General features: G+C 38.7%; 1 long non-coding RNA gene across 1 annotated transcript; it reads right to left on the minus strand.

Annotated features, from left to right (window-relative positions):
- Positions 1 to 526: 526 nt before the first annotated feature.
- Positions 527 to 8,882, minus strand: LOC117296418. The gene is made up of 3 exons (XR_004519757.1): positions 8,601 to 8,882; positions 5,509 to 5,950; positions 527 to 3,255 (listed from the first exon to the last, which is right to left on the minus strand). It is a non-coding gene; the product is annotated as an uncharacterized LOC117296418 (long non-coding RNA).
- Positions 8,883 to 22,732: the final 13,850 nt, after the last annotated feature.

Raw genomic sequence — 22,732 nt, forward strand, 5'->3', positions numbered from 1 at the left:
TGAAAACCTAAAAAAAACGCAAAACAATGTTTTTCTATGCTGAAAATAGTGGATGGTGTGTCACTGTTTTCTTCCCACTCACAAGTTCAACCCAAATTTTGTTATTTCATGTTGCTATAAAAAAAAATATGGTTGATCGCAAAACAGTAACACTGTATGCGACTAATTTGTAAGGTCTAGCAATTCTGAACATTTGTGTTGATTTTTGTTGATTTTTGTAATTTATTTTTTCGGGGGGGGGGGGGGGGGCTTCTCCCTATGGCTGACGATCTCGTCTGTTTTCAAACCTCTACTTAAACTCAATAAGTCTACACCTCTTTTACATCTACAATTACATAATGCAGCAATTATGTGGCGAATAACGGCGCCTCAAGCACCCAAAACACATTACAATGAGACACGTAATTCTCTCGTGAAAATGTGGTACAACATCGAAAGCATTACAACAATCCAATTTTAAATTATTGCCGCGAGATCTATGGGCGCGTTCGTTTAGCTTCCCTGGGTCGACCCCGGTGTGTGGCGTTTTTTTTTGTCCAGGACGAACGTGGGTGATTATACACGTTCGTCCGGGAAAAAAACCCGCCACACACCGGGGTCGACCCAGGGAAGCTAAACGAAAGCACCAAATGTCATTATGCACATGACGTCATTTGAGTAGGGTGCCCTCACCTTGATGTCAAAATGAAGTTGTTAATTAAGCAAACCTAGTGCGCATGTACACATCTGCGCGTTCCGGTTGCTTCCTTGTTGGTTTAAATCTAAGATGGCGGCCTGGTGACGTCAGTGCATAAAGGTATACTTTAACATGATTATAGAAATGGCAAGTAAACTTTTATCGGTTGTCCCAAACATTACCAATGTCGTACCACATCTTCAAAAAACAAAATGGCGGAGCTAACACGCCTCTCTACACAGTTTTTCATACATTAACAACTTTCAATCCCATAATACACAGTTATTTAATAGTATAACACATTTCAGTTTGGTATTTTAAACAAAATCCAATACTAATTCAACCGCTAAGACAATACTTCTTGTTTTCTATTAAATGAAAACAAAAGTTTAAAAACTCGTTCATAATATTTCCGTCTGTTATTTGAGAACCATCGGTTTATGCCAGAAAGCATGGGGAATCTAAGATCCGAGAAAGTTATTCTAGAGGAAAGCATTTTGTGCTTGTCGCCAAATCTATTAATCCTCGATCGACAATTTCACTGAATAATGTCTTTGTGGTTTTGTTAGATCAACTAAACCAACATTTTTTTTTAAACAAAAGTTGAAAAGGAGGGGGTCGTCATGCAAATCAAAAGTTTAAAATGCGATGCAAAATTGCGAATTATAAAGAACCGAGTGACTGTTTATCTACTCTAACTTTTACTACGCATTTCTAATTACTACTTAATGCTAGCTATTTTTTAACATACCTGAGTTGCCCTTCCTATGCGAAAAGAAAGCCAAGGGTTTTTAAACCTAGACTTCTTTACAGCAGCATTTTTGCAAAATTTAATAATCTGTGCAGCATTTTTAGTTTTTGTTTTTTTTTACTTTAATTTGTTTTAATTTTTACTAAATCTACGCCCTAACCTACGTTGTTGTATTGCGTGCAGCATTTATGTATGTAGTTATGTCTAAGCAAGAGGTTCTGCGGATGCGCAGAATTTCTGCGTTTCGTGACGAGGTTTGCGCATGTGCGTTAGATAACACAGCGCAGCCGGTTGATTAAAAGTGGTCATATCGTTGTTTTTGACGCACGAGGCAGAGCTGTTGTTAAATCACCGGTTTGAACCAGTCGTGACTGGTTCTACCCAGTTACATGCGGATTCGTTATTATAGTTAATTACCGGAACTAGTGCTAGGGTTCTAAGTTTACAATGTTGAGAAAGTTAATTCATTAACTTCTCAAGAGTTGTAGTCTTAATACTCAACTGGCAAAATGTGACCCAGACACTGGGCAAAAAAGGGAAATACGTATTTCAATATTTCAGATAATACCACACATTTTAAACTATATCACACACACATACACGACACACAAATCTAAATATTCAGGTTGGCAACTGGTATTCACTTGGGTATGCGCATTTGTAGAAAGTAAACCTTCATTTAAATGGCCATACAAAATAATTCTTTAAAATACTTAAAATTTGAGAAGGGGAGGGAAAGATTTTAGAAGAAGAAAAAAAAACTACGGTGAAGTGACACCTGCGGCCTTTTCGAAAAAAACTAAAACTTAAGGTTCAGCTTCTGCATAAGACCCACCGGGCCCTACATCAGAGCTGAGTCCTGAAACGTAGTTTCGAAAAGGCCATTACAAGAAGGGAATGTACTGTATACTAAAAGTGACGTTAATCACTCACCCAAAAAATAAATCCTATCACACGGGAATTCATCTAGAATCTATGGAGGAAAGACTAACCTACAAGGAAGAGGGAAACTATTGGCGTTTTCGAAAACCATGCCGCTGCCTGAATGCTTTTGGTTTTATCAGACAGCCTGCCTGAAGCGAAAACGCGCCTACTTAAGTTTATCCACGGGGTGCTTACGCAACAGACCAAACAGCAGAGCCTTAAATTGCGTTAACTTTTCATGGATTGCATAGCGTGTGCATTTATATAAACTGGCTATAATAATTAATAGCAAAAACCAAAAGAACAAAATGCATAAATGAAACTTTACCCCCAAATATCATGAAGATTTTGGGTTGCGTGACGAAATTGTGATGTCACTTCATGCTTACATCATGGCGGCCATTAGCAATGAACGGTGTAGCTGGGCGTATTGGTGTTCTTGAAGATCAGCGTAGCCTTAAGACTAGTTGGAATTCTAGGAAAGAAAAATCCTCTAACGGGTTCTTGTAGGTTTCATACAAAGCAAGGGCAGATCTTAGAACGATCTTTATGGGTATCTCGTTGGTTCAAGCAGTTATGGTCCCCATCTTCACTTGTAACAGCAAGCAGAGGTCAATGAACTGTGGGTGGTATAAACCGACTTCTCAGAAATATCAGACGAGTTTTGTTTTCAACAATGGAGGAAGGTTTTTCGTGGAAATGGAGGTGACTTGGAAGTCCTTTGAATTTGTATCCTTGGCTCCGGACAGGTATATATAGACTGGTGCTCAGACAGGTGCAGTAACCGCTGTTTTTTGTCCGAACAATGGTGTGGCGAGGGACTCAAGCGGTGTGCCATCCTGCCGAAGGATTCGTCCTGAAGCCCGGTACCAGTGCGTCCCAAATCACCTCCTGCCATCGTTACCTGCGGAGAAGACAAGATCAAACCAACACGAGATTAAACAACAACATTACAACCAGATTTTAAATTACATATGTGATATTTAAATGTTGATGTGACAAAATGTTGACAACTTCAAGAAGATTTTAAGAGGTGTTTTGCTATATACCTTAAGTTAGTAACAAATAGGTGCCTTTGGCCCAACTGCAGAATGCTGGCCAAGTGTCATGATCATAAACAACATAGGCGTGATATAAAAATAGTGGTGTGATATAACATGTTTATACGCAGAAACTTAATCTTTCTTTGTGAACCGCTCAAGTGAGCCATGATAAAATGTATGGAACTTGAACAATGACTTGGAAATCATCCAACATTTCAAGCTACACAATGTAAAAATAGTGGTTGAGGGTTGATACATGCAATATCATTGTTTGGTAGTTTGCGAATGGATGCTCCAATGTGCGTTATTTCGGAGAAAAGACGACAACTAATCAAATTGTGTGTAATTTACACCCAAGGTCTCGGGTTAAGTTCGTCTGACATAATGGAATTAACCCCACCCCTTGCACAGATCTACTGGGAACAGACCCAAATGTATTTTTGGTGCAGTACTTGTCATTTATTTCACTCTATTTATTTATGAAATAGCCGGTTCGAAATTTGTTTTCATCAAGTGTAAAATACAGGTACTGTACGGATGCAACTTCAATAATTGTATCTTTATACCCATACTATATTTCGCAGAAATTGCCATTTTCGAACAATGACCGATATTGGTATGTATGATAAAGTAGGTCGTGCAAAGTTGATAACAACAACAGAATGCGCGCTGATTGTGCACTGTGAACACAAACAATGCGCACGGCAACAGCGTTGACAACAACATGCCGTTTATCTGATGTTGAGATATCAGGTGAGTATGCAGTCTTGATTCAAAACGTTTCTCATTCAACTCACCAATATCAACAACCACCGAGAAACTGTGGGCACATACATACAGGCGGTTTGTGCGCTATACCATGTAGCTATTATGCTCGTGGCGGGCGCTATTATTGATGAGTTGAATGGGAAACGTCTTGTAACAAGACTAGTAATAGTATGGAGCGCTCGGGTTGAATAACCTGGGCAGCGCTGCTTGTTATGTACTTCAGCTGTAACTCGGTCAGCAGAATCATCAGAGAGGATGGTACTATCTCTGTACATTATATAGATAGGCACAAGTAATGAAGCGATTGTTTGTTGATTTGCAAATGCGAGGTCTGTGACGGAATGCACTAGCCTATGCCACGAAAAAAAGAAGAAAAAAAGAAAAGAAAAAAAGTGTCCTTGCCCATTTCTAAGATGAAATTCCAGGCTTGCCTTTTAATATGACGTCCTATGATTAATTAGATACATACTATATATAATGACTTTTTAAAACTCATTCTAGCTTTTGTAAGATATGGTTGAAACTTTAATATAGGACTGCACTGTTTGGTTTAGGTAATATTCATATTTATTTAACCGAATAATACTGGCATATCATGTCCAAAACATCTCAAAATAACTACATGTAATTGTTTGTCAACAATGGCGTGTTGTCGTAGCGGAGACGCTAAGAGCACCCGGACTCATCAAGCGCCGTTGTTTCTGATAAAGAAGATTTTGGGTTCCTTGAGCAAGATACTTTACCATAATTGTTTTGTTCTTCGAATGGGACATTAAGCCATTGGTCACGTGTACTAGGAATGGTGTAGGCCTAGTGCACGTAAAAGAACCCATAACACTTAATGTGGAAAGGGGTTGCCTGGAGCTGATTTCACAAAGCAATACAATTCATCGCAAGACAAAGTATATCACCATGTGATTTATATTGTGACATCACCTTTTACTTTGCAACTACGATTGTTTTGCAGTTACGATCAATCTTAGATCTTTGTGAAATCGGCCCGGATGTTTCTGGTTCACATATAGCAAGCAGTGCTTGCAGGTTTCATTGGGCCTGTTATAAAAAGCTACAGTGATTTGGGAACATTTGTTCACTACCGCTAAAAAAACATGATTATAATATAGTCAAATGTATCGATCAATCGTGCAGCCGGTGTCACGAAACGCAGGATTAATCTTGTCTCGGGTTAGGAAGAGTAAAAACTCGTCCTAACTTAGGATGGGTTCAATGCGTCCTAACGTCTTTGGATATTACGGAACTTAACTCGTCCAAAGTCGTAAGATTAATCCTAAGTTAGGAAAAGTTTGGTGAAATCGACAGCTGTATCAAAATGTACATTAACTTACCTCCATGGTCGTTTCCAGTTGCAGTACATCATTGTTTTTTCAGTTCATCGCTATCTCATTGTTGAACCATCACAGTGTGGGTAACCGCTACTCGGTGCATAATCAGGTCTGGTTTGTTGGCGGTTTCCGAGCTGGTTGAGGGGGCTACAGGAGGGTTTCTTTCCGGCCGGCATGGCGTGTCGAGACAGACGGAAAGTCCGGAGTTGTTGGCAGTTGGTGCCAATTTCAAGGCGTATTCTTGTTTTTGTTTGAATCACAAACGTTTTGCTTGGATTGTACAATTGGTCTGGTACCCTTTTCTGTTTTAATGTCTCGGTGTGGTAAGATCTATCTGTTGGTTCAGCTGGAGATTTTCAAGTTGAGCTACCTGACCTGGAAGTCCGGTTGTTTGAAGTTAGACGAAGACGAACGTTCTTTTACTGTGCATCAATAGTATGAAAACCTGCAAAATATTTAAAAAATATCACAATTAAATATTTTCCTTAATTATTTTTTATATTTTTTTCATAGTAATGAGGTGACTCGAAGCGTACTTGGATTTTCCATTGATTTGTCAAATACATCTGCGAGTTAACTTTTGAAATCCTTTCTTTTGCAAAACGGCAAACCCTTCATACTCATAGTAACCCGACATATTTTATGTTTACTTATTTCAATCGCTGAAGTCTAAAGCTGCGGAAGCCCATGATGATCGCCACGCCTTGTCAACTTACTGATGACGAGGGCCCGAACTAAAGAACATCGTCAGCCCCACGGAGTGTTGTGGTGTTTTTCAGTTATGAAGAAAATCCAAGATGGCTGCATGTGTCGTGACGAATGTCTGTATATGCCTGTGTATAGCTAGTGTCGTTGGTTGCATGTATTGCATGTATAGACGGTTTGCCAACTTAAGTCACTCTGAAGTTTTAAAAACCACAAGCCCACATCCATTCATCAACGTTGATGACACATCTACTATGAGTCTAACAACAGTCTCCACAGCATGTAAAGGTAGACAGTTAGTCAGGGTGTTGACATTCGACTCCACTTTGGTCTATGGAGTTTGTACAACCGTGGTCAGGGAACCTGGGTTTTTATTCGCTTGTGGTTTCGTCCTCCATTTTGAATCCCACATGGACGCAATAACGGCTAAACCATCTTGATTTATTGAAACGACAACGAGCTTTCGAGGCACATCAAACAATGTGGCCATCTATAGACCTAATTGTTAACAGTAACAGTAAAATACATTTGAACATGTTAAATTTCAAACCGACAATCGTTTCACTGGAAAAGGAGGGAACAATCACTTTGACAAGGTTATCAGTTGAATGGATCTTTTGTTAAACCCTTCCTACGAGACGTGGAACACGCGACTCCATTAATTCGGTATCATCATTATAGGACCTAAGAGGACACAGTCGGTTTGTGTTTTTCAATTTCACATGGTCGACCCCATCGCTTGTCCATCACCATGGAAATACTGTGAGGGCAACTGTGTCCACAGGTTGGACCACACTGTGAATGACGCACATAGTATGAATTGAATTTTGTTTGTTTTAGCAGGGTCCCTTGCTAAATATTTATTGTAAAATGTAGCAGAGTTTGACAATATTTTACTTCCTTGGGAAGTACAACAATTGTTTTCCTACCACACGAGGTACATTTTGTAGCAAGGGACCCTTGCTAAATAATTGCTCCCGTGTAAAAGGGGGTTTATTAGTTTCTCGTACGATGTTTATAGCTATAGCAGTCTAGCATCCTTTTTATATGAATAATGCCTCACCGTCCCATTACAATATGCTACAGTTCTCGGTATCTTCTGTCATCCTACACTTCTATGGAACTGTTTTCCAAAACGAACCGATTCTCATGGTACAAATTTTCTTTCCATCTGTACACTACTTATTATGATCACACTTGACAAAAATAATTTGTTGTTTACTTTTTCATTTTAATTTAAATCTTTGGACAGACAATAAGAATATCTTGACAGGAGTCGTCCACGGAACAAACAAAAAAGAATACATTTTAACGATCTCGGACGAAAACCAATAAATGTTAAAAAATTGCCCAGCCGGTTGCCTTTTAAAAATGTTTCGGCCGGTCATTTTAAAGAAAATTTCAAAAAGGCCCTCCTCCTTGCTTTTTTCAAAAAGGCAGGACACTAAACAAGTTTTTTTTTTTTTTGGCCTAAGTACAAATTAAGAACCGTCTATTGTCGTCCTTTGAAAAAACACGTCATATTTTTACCAATCGTAAGATTGGGATCACGAAAACAAGCTGCGCATCTAGCCAGGCTCAATGAGTTAGACAACAACTATGAAAGGAAATCATTTGTACATAAACCGGAAACAAACTGAACTTGAGCAAACAACTTGACCGCCGGATATCCACGTCTGATTGTCAAATGGTTAGCAACTGATTATTGCTGTAAATGCCAACTTAAATCACTTGTTTACATTCGTATAAGTGCCATGAATGGTGGAAGCGAGGCTGGAAGGTAACACAAAGTGGCATATTTACTCAATGTGCCATGTTGTGTTACTTTATAAGTATATGAAATGATAACCATACGAAGTGCATCAGATGAGATTTGCACGCACACAATGTTATGGTGTGATGGGTAGCAAGAACACGTGTTATGCCAAACAGAGCATCGGGGGGGGGGGGGGGGCTCTCTGATAGCCAACCACGGAACACACCATAGCTGATAGGAAATGATTCTGGAACTGGTAACTCGCCAAAATATATGTTTATGTGATCAGTTGACTGGCAATGCAAAACAATCTGTGCTGCAGGATCGATGCTCTCGTTGCCCTATGACCTAGATTGACGATAGATATGGTGTCTTTTTTTATCAGCAATCAAAATTCTCACAAAATTTGTTTATTTAGCCCAAAATAAGCCACACAACAAAAATCACATTTTTATTTAGAGTTCATCCGCCATGAAAATCCATAATTGGGTTACACGATATATAATAACAAATCCTCACTACCGAAATGCTAATCCGTACTTACGTAATACTTCAAGGCGAACTGCATAATAATAATAATGCATAAAACGCATGCACTTTAATACATAAGTACAGAGAAACGCTGTGCACTTACCCAAAACCACACTATTTTATGCGTTAAAATCCTCCCTCAGCCTCTATTAGTTTTCAACGCGATGATTTCACATTTTGAATTCTTGAACAGCAGATTTCTAAGGTCTTTGTTGCATTATGTTCTATAGCCTATCGTTTTATGCACTCACTGAAGTCCTGTAGATGAACTGGGTAAAATTGGCCACGGTAGCCTTACGATCTGAATTAAAGAACCGAGTGAACCGTTTCCCTTCTCCCTCTCTCACTCCCAGTCTCATCCCTTTCCTAGAAACGCGGGGTGAGATGTTCAAGGCCCTCTTGGTCGATTAACCAATGAGTCATTGCTGAGCGATTAATGAATATGTATGAGTAGGCGGGTCTTTGCTCGGTGCACTGCCAGCAGTGCGCAGACCACGCCTCTTATTCAACAGACCATACTAAGTCGTGACATTTTGCTCTGGCGCATTGACCTTGTGATTATTTTGTGAGGGTTTGGGTTATCAAGAGGTGCTCGGATTGTGAATGATTTGTGGACAATTCGGTTCAACTGTTAATGTAGGCCTACTTATACATGTACATACACATGTAGATGTGCACATGTACACAATGCACTGGCCTACATGTGAGTTGTAATTCATGCAAACTTGAAACTTGAAACTTGATCCATAATCTAGTAAAATGGTACAAAAAGTGAATACCAAAAACCAGATGCAGGCGCATAAATATCAATTGTACATTCATTTACATGTAAATTAATGTAATCATGGACCCAGTCGAGATCCATGGTACTTTCTCTCATTCAAATCAACATGAGATGAGACCGAAGGCGAGGCTGGGAAAACCGTCATATAGTCTGATCATCCTTTGTTGGTCCAGGTCATGGAGGATGGAATGGTGAACAATGGCTGTTCTATCTACCCATAGAGCAGAGCGAACCAAGCAAGCATGCGAGGAGTGAGCCATAACCAAATGTTTTATTCATGAGCTTAATTTGAATCCCAGATGCTCTTCTGTTACAGAGGGATCCAATTTTTGATAAAATTATAGAAAAACTGAAATGGTCGAGTTATTTTTTTAAAGAAAATAAGATGTGTTATGAATTTCATTTGGTTAGATTATTCCCAACTACTTTTTTTGTACCGTTTTGCAACGTTGACTTTTAACGAGTATATGTTTCGACCATTTGAAGTCCTCATTTTATTGGGGAACTATGCCTCAACAAGGAACCACATCAACATCAACATTTTGTTTTTATTTTGTTTTCGCAATATCTCTCAATTTGTTAACTTTTAACACAGCGTGTGTGTATCTATGGCGTTCCAGTGAACTTTTCTCTGCAACATTCGTTGAACAGTGAACCCCAGTCGACCGGAACACGGTGCCCTAAAAACCAGACTGACTGACCCCGTCTGAAATGCAAACCAGACGGCATGAATTCGCCGTCTAGACGCGGTCTCGGCTCCCGTGCGCAGTTTGGCGGACACCCTCTATGGTTATGCGTGTGTAAACATTGGTGGGGTAAAAAATTCAGTTTACAGATGAGTTTAGATATCTATATGGACATAAGATATATCTCACCATAATGTGTATATTTATGCTCGATGTGTCCTCATTTTTTTTAATGTGTTCTTCTTTCCGGTGCAGTTAGTAAAATAAATTATATATTAGTTTTGTATCTGTGCAATTTTTTTTAAATGACTTTTTTTTTTTGAACTTTTGAACTGAGTCCGGGTCAACAAGTTTTATTGCTGAAGATTTGAAACAAATAAACAAATAACGAGTAATGGTGCTTCTAATGGTCTATTCTATAGTTATTCCCGACGGCCCCGAAAACAACAACATTATTTATCTCCATTTCCGCAAAGAAGACTGTAATGAAATGGATTTATAATAATCAAAGTTGAATACAAACTTAAAATATTAAAAACAACAGAAACAGTAGTTTTGTTTTACTATTTACTGTAACTCACTGATCTATAACTAAATGGGTCACGAACTTAATAATACTAAACACAATTGTCCGAGGCCGAGTTGGGAATGTGATATCCTGTAGACCACGCCCCCGAGTGTTGAATGATTGAACTCTGATTGGTTGTCATCTGCGATTTGTGTCACCCAATAGACAGTGTGACGTGGAACAGTGACCGCATATGACCTCTCGGTGGCCCTTACCTAGCATCACAGTCTCATTGTCTTTAATCTCAATCGTAAACAAAGATGACTTTATTGTTCTCGATCGTAAACAAATATAACTATACTCATATATGTTTGAATAAACCGTTCAGCACCCGAATGCACAATAATGATCAATCGGGAATAGTTTTAAGAAACATTTTTGTTTTTAAAGTTAAAGTCACTCTTTAATACTTTTAGAATTTTTAATCCGATAACGAAACCTGATATGCCCGGCAAATGTAATTCAAATATTATGTGTTTGTGTTTCTCGGAAAACACACGGCGTGTTGGTACAATAATCCAGATATGCAAATGGCAACCGAGAGGCTCGCTCGGAGATTTGCATATTTTGTTCTGGAAGAATACAGAATTTCAGACTCACGTTGTTTAAACCGCAACAATGCAGTGCCTTATTTACAACGTATGATTTGGAAAGAAAATTGTCAATGTTTAAAAAAATAATTGTTGCTTCCGATTGCCAAAAAGCCACATAAATTATCTTTTCACATTTCCGGCAAAGAAAACTGTAAATGCCGTGCGCCAAATAATATAAGTTCAATCGTTGTTCATATTACTGTTTCTATGGTATCGAATCTAAGAATATAATGGCCAGCTTTAAAACAAAACAAAACATTTGGTAACATAGAGAACAATGTCTGTCAAGAAAGGTTTACTGAATAATCATGCATGTACTCTCCATAAATATAAATATGCGACATCTTTATAATACGCCTAACATCACTTTGCCCATAGGGCCGCCCAGAGACTATGTGACATTTAAACTTCTATGTCATTTGATTATCGACAACATAATGAGTGCAGAAAAAACGAGCATGCGTCAGTTCTACATACAGATACGATACCATTGTAACCTTGGCCGTTGGTCGACCCCCTCAGCCTTATAATTATGCACACGTGAACAATGAGCTAACCTAGACCCTCTGTGATGGATTTGGAGATTTTTCTGCGTGGACAATATTGAAAACTATATTTATCACTGTGGCTAACCTAAACAAACGACGTTCTTCATCCAATCGTATATTCTTTTAAGAATCAACAACTTCAATTAATTAATTTATTTATTCAGAACACGAGCTTATTTTATTGATTTCGGACTCAGAAGAAAAACATTTCTTGACATAAATAGGCCTATATGGACGTTTTTTGTGTGTAGTAAAAAATATATAGAGTGTTCTGAAAACAGATACTGGGTCTTCGCGTTCTACGAGAGTGTTTTTTTTTTGTGATCTCTCGATCAAATCAGTTTTACTCATAATTGTACCACTTATATTGTTTTTTTTTTCTTTCCTGTTTTTGTTGTTTGTTTGTTTGTTTGTTTGTTTGTTTGTTTGTTTGTTTGTTTGTTTGTTTGTTTGTTGTTCTGGTTTATGTTTCACCTTTGTTTAAACATAGAGAGGAACCCCTTTAACGAAGTCGAAATGCAGTCCACAAGATAATTACTATCATGACTGCACGCCAGTGTAAAAGATAATGAGTGTAATTGAATTTGTGGTGACGCAGATACAAATTTAGTTCATTAGATGTCTGCGTTGTTACCACTTATATCTTGTCCTGTATTCAAACTGTGTGCAGTGTATCTCATTCATAACATGGCCATGATTTCATAGAGCTGCTTGAGCTGAAAGTATTGCTTAAAAGGTTTCCGCTTAGCAACAATAAGGATGATGCCAGCCACAACAGCACTTGAGGAAGTTAAAGCCGAGTGTGTGATTAGTCATTGCAAGACGACAGACAAAGTTGAAGTGAACAAACACTAATACGCTTTCAAAAAAACGCAAAATACTTAAACGCAATAACGACAAAGAGGAAACAACAGAATCTTGAAAAACGTATCATCTTTCGCAAACTCTTCTTTAGGGAGTGTTAACAAACATTTTTTGGCCTCAAATCTGACCCCCAAAAAATGACCACGGAAACAATTCACTCGTAAAGGGAACAGTATTGTTAACCTTAAAGTCACCTGGAAGTAGTATTTTTTCAAAATAAAGCTTTGTCACTAATATATGTGTTTTGATGAGTGGAATGTGAATAAACAGTTAACTAAGTTTTTTTAATAACAGTTCTTATGTTATTTACAAATTTAAGAGTAGACCCCGACCCGAGAGGGCGCTGTTCGTGACGTCAATCGAGGCAGACTTTGCCTGTAATGCGTAGAGTAAACACAATTGCAAAGTACATGTACGGACCAAGTCGTGAGTTTGTACGTTTAAAAAAAAAACAATTTTTGTTTTTTTCCGGCAATGCCAACCAGGTGTATTGCTGCTGAATGCAGAAAAACACTTTTTGAAATGTACCAACTCACGACTTGGACGTACATGTACTTTGCACGTATGTTTGCTATACGCATTGCAGGCAAAGTCTGCCTCGATTGACGTCACAAAAGGGGTAGGCGGAGTCAGCCCCCAAACAACTTTATATATTTTTTAAACATATAAATCGGACAAACAATTACTAAAAAAATTGTTTTATTGTTCGTAAGCATATACTCTTATGTTTGAAAGAAAAAAATTCTATTTCCAGGTGACTTTAAGTATAGTACATGCACGCTACACCTTCCAGTGTGTGAGCACGAGTTATAAATAACGCACAGTGCCAAAACTGCAATATTGAAAGACAATTGAAACTGCGTAGCGCTAATGTGAAACTGGCCCATTGAAGAAGACATTATATAAAAGCATCACCTCAAAGTGCGCATGTACAGTAAAGCAAGATGTGCTAAGTAGATGACCGCGTTAATGAAAAACTTCAACAAGAAAGCATGCTTACCTGTATTAACGGTGGGTTGACTGGTTGATTTACCCCTCTCGCTGTCCACATGTGGTAGAAAAATTAGTCCGTCAGCATTTTTATTGAAAGTAGAATCGTCGAACTAATGTTTGTTGTGGGGAATGCATCTCGGTTTAAATTATGTCTTCTCTTGAGCAATGGAGTTTTTCCTTGACGGCCACAGCACATGGGAACTACACTACGATTTTCCTCCAGTGAGACATGTTAAGACTTGCACGGGGAAAAATACTTCCCCCTGTGGGAACATTACATAATTTATTGAAATTGAAAAACTTGTGGTTCGAGAATGGACAGAAAATAGTCGGGGGCTCTACTGTTGGTCGGCTGGCTGCTATAATGATGTGAGAAACCACAGTTGGAATCTCAAGATAAACCACGTCATCACATAATGAGGTTTGGTGGTAGTTCACATTATGCTACTATAGCGATTTGCAATCCCCGTGGATGTTTTGAGCGAGTAGCACGACCCGTCAGCACCGGGAGCATCGGCGCGGCGACCGGGGCGCCGCCGCCCCAGAGTGACCCCAGGTTGCGGTCTCGAACTCGGTGAGGTAGATTGTCTAACTCGGGTCAGCCGTCCTATTGCTTTATATAGGCTACACCCTGAACGCAGAGATTAAAAAAAAAAAAAAGGCAGTTCTCGTAGCGGTCACTCCGGAATGGCAAAAGTTCAGGGTCCTTTCAAAGTGGTCAATCATTGACCGCTGATTGTGGCCAATCATCGGTGAGGGTCACTCACTAATACAGGTGCGGGTCAGTCAGGGTCATTGTCAATACTGTGTAACTATAAATAAATGTCACTTGTATGTAATGTGTTATTAACCTAGGCCTGAACCCAGGTGGCCTGACCGCGAACTTGAAGAGAATTTGCTGACCAAAAAAATTGACAATACTGAAGTTATAAAAATATACTTCCATTCAGCAGAGGCCGAGGCCAATTTGGTTTAGTGTTACCTTCATACGTCACAAACGGCGACTCTTTTATACTGATTGTTTTGTTCCGGTTCCTTTCGGGGGTAATGAAATTATTATATTTGAGAGGGAATGTTTTAATGATGTTTAAATTAATTTGTTCCTGTTCCTTTTACTTGTCATTTTGTATTACCACAATTTAAAGTTTAATTATGGTCTCTACCACATAATCACAGTTTGAAGATTCAAGTTGAAGCTCTGGGGAAAAATAATTATTATAAAAATATCCGAATCTAGTACCAGTGTCTCTAAAAAGAAGAACGAAACTCTAAGGTTTTGAATTCAACGTTGCCAACTTCAGCCAACGGGTAAACTGTAGCCTATAATGTATACGTTCGTTACAACGAACCTCAACATGTTCAGTTTTTAAATCATGAACATTTTCCTTAAAAAAAAAGAAATCTGCTGGTATAATCATAATAAAAAAGAGTAGACTGACCGCAACCTGTTTACAAGTTGGCCTTGTAAGGCCAAATAAAAAATACATGTTTGGCGTCCCGGCCTGCTTCTGTTTAGAGGCCGCCTCTTTTATCTTTTTTTGTTTCTTTCTTTTTAAAATTATTTTGGTTCTTCTTCGTTTTTCTTTCCTTTTTTTCCACCAACGATCTCGGCAAAAACACCCACAAAGTTTTGAAATATAGGCCCTGTCGTTTGTCTTAAAAATGTTTAGGGCAGCCATTTTTACAAAGTAGACAAAAAAGGCACTCCCCTTCCTTTTTTTTCAAAAAGGGAAGACGCTAAACTTGATTTTCGTTTTACTGGCCTAGTGGAAGCAAGTTATGAATGAGCTGCGTAGGCGTTTATTTGTATTCAATGCAGCATTTTCTGTTTACAACCAATAAGACTCGCTGCAAGTCTCCTGACTGTTCTGCTTTGTTACGTTTCTAAGAAAAATAATGTGAGGGGTAGTACGGATATACAAACAAACACTTCAAGCTCTAGTGGTCTTTTTTACAAGCCGTTACCTTCGTTGCAAAAGAGGGAGTATTCGTTGTGTCAACGAGATACTATTGCTAAAATGTGGATAGCTGCTGAATGTTCGTTTACCGCCTATTGAAATCAGAGCAAGGAGACAATGCCGAAAACATACGTGCTGAAAAGAGCGAATGTACAGTTGAATTTGATAACATTATCGGGATTTGATTCTCAATTTTCTGAGTGTTTCAATATTATTACAGTATAGTCTAAACCATGGATGCCTCTTTCCTTCAAATTTCATCGAGAACCTATCCATGGCGTTTAGAGTTTCATAAACTACTAAAACTCAATTTCCAAGTGTATTGTAAGTTGTAACCGCATTCTTAATACAAGCTTTAAGGCACTGGACTGGGTCCTTGCTCTATGGTGTATTCCAACATATTATGCATTACAAAATCTGTAAAAATTTGTCATCAAAGTTGCAAGAGAAATGAGAAAGAAAAAACACCCTGTTTGCTTTCAGATGCATATTAAAATGCTTCAGGCCTGAAGTTTTTTTTGTTCAGTGAGAAAATGCCTCTTTAAAAAAAAACTACGTTACTACAGAGAGAGAGGGAGCCGGTTCTTACAATGTTTTATACTACCAACAACTCTCCATAATAAATATTATTTCGAGTATAAACTACCAATAATATTGTCTCTCAACGTGCATCATCACTTTCTAAAACGCATTTGTATTACTAGAATACAGTAAAGATAGTGTTACAACATGGAGGAAGGTGTTCCTGATGGTTACAGTTGTGAAGGCTTGTTGAGATGTACGGGAGGACTTGTAAGTTTACTATGAATATTGTCGGGCCTAGTTGACGTATTGGGAAGTGGACGGACTTGTGTAAGTCTACTATGCATATTGTGGCCTAGTTGACGTTGTGGGATCAAGGTGAGTGTTACCTCTCAGTGAACTACACGCTAACAGCTGATGGTTGTTTAGACGGGTCGTGACAGCAAAATATAATCAGACCGCTCTGATTATGAGATGGACAAAATAAAACCGCTGGGAAAGGGTCAAGGTGGAATGTATCCTGAGGACAATACCAGTGCCAGTCAGTGTATTTTCGGATACCAGACTCGGGGATACCAGACTTGGGGCAGGGATGAGAAATTTCAGACTTTTTAAGGCTTAGTGAACTCAAACTTAAAGTCCGGCATGTCCTAGTTTGGCCGGAGATGCTGTCCCCCATAATGGGAACTAATTAACCCACAAGCGATTAAAGGAGTATGATTCAAAAGAGGGCGCTATCAGAAGTAGTTTTTGGAAGGACAGAATCTCCTGCCACACCCGGCTGAAAAACAGAAACTGCTGTACTTTATTACAGATAAATGAATAAGTCATGGTCGTTGATCTACTGCACTGGATACTACTGTTCTCAAAAGTTCATTGGAAACTTCACAGTAACATAATGGGCTGCGTAGCCATACTTGCGTGTACGATGTAATCTTCCCCGCCCGGGCCAATCGGATCATGGAGTTGAAAGACTGACAAGCATTATTTATGGTCATTATCATATACTGCCCTTACTATTATTATTTTAGCTTAATAAATAAAGTGACAAACAAAAACACTGCTCTGAAAAACAACTTGGGGTTTTTAGGTGCAGTTCTTGGAGCACTGTTAAACAGCTGACGAAACCAACGACTGCACTGTGCACAGAGTTCAAGTACAAACCGCAAAACCAACCACATTGTGAATAAAATTTATTGACAGACAAAATTATGTGGCGTGGACTGAAGAGGATTTCTTGTTGCCCTCAAACATGCTTATAGTCCCCTTTGTTGATGTTCAGCGGTGTGATTTCACACAAGAGACTGACGAATACATATCGGTTATAAAGTTGACCAATATCCACTTTATACAATATCCAAACTCGGTTAAAAGAGATGTAATTGAATGAGAAATTAGCGGTAATTGACCAGTTTCAATCACGCAAAAATCACCAATTTTAAAGTTGTTAATGGCCTGACGTTTCGACCCTAGCAGAGTCTTTCTCGGAGGCTAAATGACAACACAACAAACATAAACAGGTAACTAAGTGAAACATAAGCAGTGAAGTGGAAATACATGAATGGGGTTAGAAGGCATATATAAAAAAGCAGGGGGTAAACAATGAATAGGGGGACAAAAGGGGGGGGGGTGAAGGGAAGGGACTGGCTTGACCACAAGCAAGAAGATGGAAACACAAAGGGCAACATCAAGGGTGGTGTAATTTATCAGTGAATGAGGCTCAGGCTAAAAGGCTATGGGGAAAAAAGGAGACGGCAAAACTTTTTTTACTTGGCCTAATACCTACCTGGGCTACATGAGCTGTAAATGAAACTTTCGAATCAGCCAACTCACCGATAATACAGTTCCTACCACCACCGACCATCCATCAGCAGTATTGGCTGCACTATTGGATAGATACTTAAAAAAAAAAAAAAATGTATTTTCGTTCACAAAAATAAACCGGTGATTTCAGTCTCTCAACATCGCACCCCCCCCCCCCCCGCGGCCCCGCGCTCAGAATCATGGGCCTAACCTCCTTTTCCCCCAAAAATGAGATTTTAAAATGTACATGTAGGCTACAACATGTTGGTTCGATATGAATGGGAACATGAATGGGTCCGTATTATTTCACAGCGGACTTGTCCAGTGTCCAGGATACAATTCGGCTACTATGGACCTCTTTCATACGGTTAATACCACCATTATTCTTTTGAAGTGCATTTTCGCATAAAAGAAGTGATTGCAGTGATTGTACATCTATTAGGTTTTGCGGGCTGTGTACAAAAAAATAAAGCCAAGGACAACACAGCAGCCCAAGGAACACAAAGATTCATTATTATTTTTAAAACTCATGGGGGAATAGTTTTGACATGGCAGAAAACGAACAATTAAAAGCTGTCCTCATCGTTGTACATAATCCAAACGGGGCCGTGGTGAGTTTGCCCCCGGAACTCTCTCTTGCTCGGCACTTGCAGTGCATGGGTATTGCATGGACCGTTCGTTGGCACGTCATCATTTCCAAGGGGTTGGTTTGTGGCGCGCGGCACAGAACATTATGAGGGCAGTATATAAACCAGGCTTCATTAAACAAATATGTATTGGTAACCAATGCATATAAGTGATAATTACTGCAGGAAAAATAAAATAAACTGTACTTACATGGATCATAACATTTAGCTCCTGGCCACTGTACAAGCCCCTCCAGGAACACTACTGATATACACCCTCGGCACGCACGAACCTGTTTCCATCAATATAAGTTTTGGGATCACATTATCTTTTACGAAACACCCCATCAGCCATTCAGACACGCAGTAACAAAACCCCAACTGATATTATGTCAGAAGGCTTACAAAACATTTGACCTTGTTTTTCCCGAAATGTATTTTTGGGCCCTCCAAAAATTGGGAGAAGAAAGCTGTTTGTTCGCACTCGCATAAAGGGAAATAATAATTTGATTCGTGCGCATGACAGAAGCCACATGATTATAATAACCTCGCTTTTGTGTTTTTAAATTAGTCTACGCATGGAGCAACAAACTTATGCAAAACGGATGGAAACAACACAGGCATGCTGTGGTTTGAGCAATTATTATTTCGTTCCAAAAGTTTGTTATAAAGCGCATAATTCAATTCCATTGAGGGCGCGTGTCAGAATATAAGCACAGTATACTTTTTCCAAAACAATCGCCTATTTTTGAGTTACGAGTGAGGACCACGCGTCTTGCACCTGCTCGCTGGCGCGTTGATCGGCATGCAAGCAAGGACGCATTATGGTATGATTTATGGCTAACAATAATGGGCCTCAAAAGGCAAATACTCCGGGGTTGAGGAGAGAAGGTCATAGGAACGACTTATAGGACATGATATTCCATCTTTACAGAATGCGAAAGGGGCTGAACGGTTAGAGCAGTGACGTAACTTTTTTTTTTTTTTTTTTTTTTTTTTTGGGGGGGGGGGGGGGGGTGATACTTGTACCTGTAGACAATAGGCTTGTACATTGTAAATAGTTAATGACCTAAACAAGAATGCTGAAAGGGACTTGAAAAATACAAATGCAAAATACAGTTTTATTTGTCCTCCCCCCAAAAAGATAAAAATAAATAAATAAATAAATAAAATAAATAAATAAATAATATAAAATTAACCAGGATAAATTAAATAATGATTTTTTTTTAATTCATTGATTTATTTAATAAGTTAATAAATTACCCTAGTTTCGGCACTGAGTTGGAGGAATGGATAAACTTTGAAATTTGGTGCTTGGAACTTAGAGGTAAAGATCAGACTGGTAAAGATCAAATAATAATAATAATAATGAAAATTTATAAGGCCCCGGTATCCGCCATGACTGACGCTCATGGCGCACTAACAAAAAGAATATAACAACAAATTAATCACAATAACGTGAGAAAACAGGTGGGTTTTTAAGCAGGATTTAAATACAGCCAATGAAGAAGACTGACGAATTTCAAGGGGTAGATTGTTCTAGAGTTTGGGAGCAGCATGTGAAAAGGACCGATCTCCCCAAGAGTGACTGGTGCGGGGGACAGTCAGTTGCAGGGCGCTGCTTGAACGAAGGCTACGTGACGGTAGATGTCGACTGATGATGTCTGTCATGTAGTCCGGTGAATTTCCTTGAAGTGACTGGAAAACGAGAATGAGGATCTTGAAGGCGATGCGATCAATGATGGGAAGCCAGTGGAGGGACTTTAAGACGGGGGTGATATGGGTGGAGCGTCTGGTTAAGGTGATGAGGCGAGATGTTGCATCAACGACAAAGACCAACAACCAAAAACTCATCAATATTGCTTCCTTTACAATATTTTATTTGTTAAAGATACACCACCTGATATGGATAATAAGAAAATCTACAAACAACAAACTTTTGTTTTTCAAATTCCTCATAATTTAAAGATCACGGTATTTTAAAAGAAATAATACATGCTGTATTAACAGTTCTATTTACATGTCAACTAACCAACTCCCAAATAATAAAGTAAAGTCTCTATCTAAACATAAGTCACCTTATAATTATAAACCTTTTTAAACTGATGCAACTGTACATTTTGGTTAAATAAATGGGGGGGAAGAGATATAAGATTAAATGTTACTGTAATATTAAATGGAATTCTTGATCAACCATGTGTACAACCATATGTGATTAACTGCATTTCAAACACATAAATCAGTCACGACAGATAACTTTAACTGTTGTAATAACTAAAATGTCAAACATATCTGCCAATTAGGTAGCCCCTACTCAAACGAAAAAAAACCCAGTGTTTTGAAGTTTTTTTCCAATAATGAGACTTTATGTAGCACCTATAAGGGTGAACAAGGTGCTGTGGCGCATTCAGCATCCACTGCCAGAAACATCAGGGCAAATCACCTTCTTTTTTTCGCGATAAGTGTAACTGGGTTCTTATACCAAGATTCTAGTAAACTCCTAGTGGATGATACCCATGCCTACATCCTTACGGACTGTGAAGGGGGTACCAGGGTAACCCTGTTTCAGCCCTAGGAGTAGGTTGCAACATGCCCCTGGTGGCAAATGATTTGGGTTGATAGCCTAACTCAGTTAAGTGTAGCTCACACCTTGAGGCGGCTGATCGACCTTATAATTCATAAAATAATATAACAACAATCCATGCCTGGCATTTTATCAGTTTTGGTTACTCATTAACCAGCCATTGGAAATTGGAAATCATAGAACAGAGTCTTTCAAAGCCTGGCACTTTCCTCTTTTTGTTTTGACAAATTGCAAATGCATGCCAGAGATTTTTTGTCTGCTAGCAAGTTTTAGCTTTTGAAACTTGTGGTGCATTTCTAGGCTATTTTTCTTTTGAGCCACTGAAACATTTAACACAAACAATTATATAACAGCTAGAATACATTGTGTTATGTACAGTTTGTGACCTGTTTCTCTGTATACAATTTTTATTCAGCAGATTAATTGTATAATTTATTTTTAGTTTATAAGCAGCTTGTTAAAAAAAAAAGTTCAGGTTGGTTGATCGATCTGCTGAATGGTCAGTGTACATACCAGAACCAATCATCTGGGGAAACATTTTCATCTTAAGTCATGCAAAGGATGCAGTAAATCAACAATGTTTATCAATAAGCCTGATATAACCGTGCACAAAATCTGTGGTAAAAAGTTTGTCATTGTTTTCTCTCAAGTGTGACCACCAACTTTGATGAAATATTCATCCTCTTGAGGTAATTCCTGCCGCTGCCCAGGTTGTATCAAACTGGGTTGAGATCCCCAGCAACCTGACAGCTAAATGGTTTAGCTAAATGGTTTAGCTGAATGTTACCCCTAAAAAAAGATCAGGGGTGAGAGTGATCATTACTAAAGAAAAAGTCTGAAACTTGGATACAAATTCAAAGGTATGTTGAAATGATGGCATTTCTACTGTTTGGTAACCCCTGGGGTTATAGATTCCAAGGAGCTTTTGGAAACAGTAACCAAAGCACCAGAGAAGTAGACCAATGAGCAGTATTTCTTTATTTGTGGAAAAAAATGTTGTCTGATTTTCTTCACCAGGCCGACATAAAAAGACTGAATTCAGCCAAAAGTCTGGACAATCTCATCCCTGAAAGATATCATTGATGAAATAGGGAGACCACCAACATTAATGCTAGTAAGCTTAGTTGGTAGAGCGCCGGCAAACTAACCCAGAGGTCACTGGTTCAAATCCCGCTCTGGTCAATTTGTCTTCCTTCAACATACAATTATTTTTAGCCGGTCAGTTTTCCTAGCTTGTAGTTTGTTTCTTGAAAACTAAATAAATGGCAATTGATTAACTGCTCCAAGAAAACAACTGTGTACTTTCCACTTTTAGTGCTCTGTGATTCAACAAGAAATTTACATCGTAAATTCGTAAAGCACCTCAATTAGTTCATCGAATTAATATCTACAAGAAATCTACTTCAAAATTGTTTAAACAAAATGAACTCTGATTGGTATGTCAGGGGAATGGTCCGAGGAAGTAGGAACTTGTGTGGGTCATTCCAACGGGAAAAAATTCTTTTCAATACATTTACATTTTGGCTGTAATATTTAATTTTCGTACAGATTGAAGTATATCTGTTGAAGACCAAGGGAGGGATTTGGGGAAAAGGGGGGAGGGTTTTTTGAAGAAGAGGTACGGCTTGGGAAAGACCGAAGTTGCTTTTCGGCTAACCTGAATTAATTGTTGATCTCCAGAGATTGCATAGGTTCATAGAAGAAGG

The sequence above is a fragment of the Asterias rubens genome, chromosome 11 (assembly GCF_902459465.1).
Source record: "Asterias rubens chromosome 11, eAstRub1.3, whole genome shotgun sequence".
Lineage (NCBI taxonomy): Eukaryota > Metazoa > Echinodermata > Asteroidea > Forcipulatida > Asteriidae > Asterias > Asterias rubens.